Source organism: Cryptomeria japonica, chromosome 1, assembly GCF_030272615.1.
Source record: "Cryptomeria japonica chromosome 1, Sugi_1.0, whole genome shotgun sequence".
NCBI classification, from domain to species: domain Eukaryota; kingdom Viridiplantae; phylum Streptophyta; class Pinopsida; order Cupressales; family Cupressaceae; genus Cryptomeria; species Cryptomeria japonica.
The window spans coordinates 243,308,649-243,312,456 of NC_081405.1; the positions used below are offsets into that span (position 1 = coordinate 243,308,649).

General features: G+C 39.4%; 1 pseudogene; it reads left to right on the plus strand.

Moving 5' to 3' along the window:
- Positions 1 to 1,639: 1,639 nt before the first annotated feature.
- On the plus strand, positions 1,640 to 3,499 carry LOC131034136 (aldehyde oxidase GLOX-like; annotated as a pseudogene).
- Positions 3,500 to 3,808: the final 309 nt, after the last annotated feature.

The following is a 3,808-nucleotide window of genomic DNA, read 5'->3' on the forward strand; positions in this document are numbered from 1 at the left end:
ACATTTAAATTATTCCAAGATTTTTCCTTGGGCAAGACTAGAGGTTTTCTTCATTCTGTTCTTTCCTACCAGTGCCCACACCGAACTGAATTTGTACAATATTGTAATTATTTTCTTTAAAATTAATAAAGTTTACAACCTCGGCTCATTATCGATCAAGAAAAAATAAAAAAATAAAAAAAATCTCAACAATAGCATCACATTGAGGATCACTCAATACTATAATTGAATACCCTTGTATGGATCCTTTGGCATTGAAATTTATCTCTATAATGTAACATTTAAGGAGATGTGATCAATTTCTAAAAATTATGATGTTCTATATTCCACTAATTGTATGTTTACTGCCGGGGTTGATCTTGCAATGTGATGGTTAAGTTGTGGCATTGTTAATGGTGTCACCAAGGTTCAAATCCCCTTTAAATTAATTGTGAATCACCATGGTGTTAATGAAGGTTGATAGGTGTTATTAAAGTCTATGCCAAGTCCCCTTCTAGGCACTTGCGGTCTATGTGCTTCTATTGGATGCTCACAAGTCTTGGTTTTTGTTGTTGCATTAATACCAAAGATGAGGTGTTCCATTTGTGACTTCACTAATTCATAGCTCTAGTAAGAAAACATTTACTGATCAATTCTTTTTTTATATTTTTGGTGCTTGCATTGACCATCTCATCACCTCCTTTTCCTCCATTGCTCCCTTCGATGATCCAAAATTGTTGCCTAGATCTACTATTGAGGGTAACAAAGGTTGTCATCTGCGAAGGGTTTTTTCGATGCCTAGAATAGACTAAGGAAGTTCAGCAAGCACCACAAAATTTTTATGTGGAGTGTTGATAGTTCTAAGTCCAATGTATTCAAGTACAAAAAATAAGCTTAGGTTCTCTTCTACCAATCCTAGTTTTATCAAAGGATTTCAATTGCATTTTTCATTCTAACATTGTGTTGTACTACTTCCTAAATAATGAATGGAAAAGACCCATCATGACATTATGCTAGAACAACTTCTATATAACAAATGGGAAACTAGGAAATGAAAAAAAATGTTACCTTTCCATGGTGTAAACAAGGATTTAATATCAATATGAACTTCTTTGTAAGGTTGAATGTGTTGTGCCTCAGAATGCTTGTCTTTAAGAATGCTTATTACTAAAGAGTGTTAAAAAACTTCGCTTCACTTTCAATAGATTACTCATTAAGAATGTTTCTAGATGGATTTTCAATGTTGTGATGACATGGTTCTTATAGATTTTGTTGATTACACTAGGTCATTGTAGATGCATAATTACTAGGCACTCCCTATGGGTTCTTCCTTGGCACCTACAATGTTCCATCATGCTCAAATCAAACTGACAACTAAGATATTCATATAATGTTGAGTTATAACATTATCGGATAAGAGGCTAGACTTATCACATGTTCATTTTTACTTACAATAGTTTATCCTTACAATCTTTCACTTTCTATAAATTTTAGTGTTGACTTTGAGATTCTTATCTAATTAGGGTACTTGATTTTGCCCCTTAAACATTCCACTATCATCGTACCTCAGAACATGTCAGCTGGCAAAATTTCTTTCCAGGTGTGTATATAAAACAACCTCAGAACATCACAGACTGAAAAGCTCAAAAGAAAGTAAATAATGGCGAGGATGATTGAACTTGTGTTGTGCGTTGTTTTCCTATGGGGTGTGTCGGTTGGGCGGGCTGTGGAAGTCAAGCCAGGCTCATGGAAGCTGGTCGTAAGCAATGGAGGCGTGTCAGCTATGCATATGACCACGACCTACAAAGATACAGTCGTTGTGTTCAATCGAACAGACTACGGTGCTTCTAAGCTTCTGCTGGACAAGGGGCGGTGCATAAACCATGCGAATGACTTGGCTCTGAAGCACGACTGCTGGGCGCATTCCATAAAATATAACATTGCTTCCAACAGCCTCAGGCCCCTCATGGTCATGACTGACACATGGTGCTCCTGTGCTTCTTTCGCTGCTGACGGCACGTTGGTTAGTACGGGTGGATACATCGATGGCGGAAAGGCTGTTCGTTATTTCCAGCCATGCAACAATTCTGCATGCGACTGGAATGATTCACAGCCCACCAAGCTTGCAGAGAATCGATGGTATTCTTCGACGCAGATCCTTCCTCATAACAGAGTGATTGTTGTGGGAGGCAGACGGGTTTTCTCCTACGAGTTCGTGCCGAAGAAAGCTGGAGAAAGTTATTATAATCTGCCGTTTTTAATGCAGACCTTTGTTGTCAACGTGGAGAATAATCTGTATCCTTTTCTTCATCTCTCCTCCGACGAGAATCTGTTCATCTTTGCCAACAAGGACTCCATATTGCTCGACTACAAAACAAATCGTGTGGTAAGAAGTTTCCCACGATGTTAGGAGGGGCCAGGAATTACCCCTCCTGCGGTTCGTCTGTTATGCTGCCATTGACTGCCTCTGACGGGTTCAGAAAGGTTGAAATCCTCATCTGTGGTGGTGCTCCTGACAACAGCTTCACGTCTGCAAACCAGGGAAATTTTCTCCCTGCGCTTCAGAGCTGTGGACGAATTGTCATTACAGATGCGAACCCTGGGTGGGCAATGGAGAACATGCCCAGTCCAAGGGTTTTGAGCGACATGCTCATTCTTCCCAATGGAGAGATTCTCATTATAAATGGGGCAAAACAAGGAACCGCCGGGTGGGAACTGGGAAGGGATCCAGCTCTAGCTCCGTTCCTCTATAAACCCAATTCTGTTCCCGATTATCGATTCTCCACTTTGGCGCCCTCCACCAGTCCAAGAATGTATCATTCAAGTGCAAGTGTTTTGCCTGATGGACGGATTTTGGTCGGCGGATCCAATCCCCACGTTGGGTACGTTTTGTCTGGAATTCGTTATCCGACAGAGCTCCGTTTGGAAGCATACAGTCCTTATTATTTGGATAGTTCTTATGTGGTCTACAGGCCTACTATAGTCGCCTTATCTTCTTCTTCACTAATGTATGGCCAAAAGTTCACTCTGCAGTTCACTGTTTTCAGTTACACTGCCTACAATATTGCGTTCCATTTGTACGCGCCTTCTTTCACAACTCATTCGTTTTCAATGAACCAGAGGCTGCTGATTCTAGCTGCAAATTCTTCGAAATCAATGGGAGGAAAATACTTTACAGAGGTGACAGCACCTCCAAATTCCGTGACGGCCCCAGCAGGGTACTACATGCTTTTTGTTTTTAATAATGGAATTCCAAGCGTGGCGAACTGGATTCATTTGTCTTAGAAGATAAGCCACATTCTACATTATGCCTGAACAGAAAATCTAGTATTATTATTATGTATTGTATTTGTAGTGGCGTAAAACAGCACTGCAGATAGAGAACGTGTGGCCATTCTTATATTGTAAACACCAAAATCAGAAGAACACTGCGTTGTTTATCACCTCAGGCCGACTGTAATCAACAGTAACTATAACTAGTTGTGCTCGTATTTTCTAAACATTTCTTATAAAGATTATATTTTCCAGATATATAATAATATAATCTTCTTAATTGTTATCAAATATTTTTTCCGTTGATAACCGTTCAATTTATAATCTAACCATAGGAAACTAGGGACCACAAAACAGAAAGGCGGAGACAAAAGTCGAATTCAAATGGGGATGTTTTTCTTAGAATATCTGGTTACAATGCTGTACTGCTCACTGTCGAAAATAACAAGCATGTCTGACAGCTGGAAGGTAGAAAGCAATTTGAAAGTGATGTTTACACTTGCAGTAATATTACGATAAACTGATATTAGTTAATATAGCCAGTATCACAGTTGAA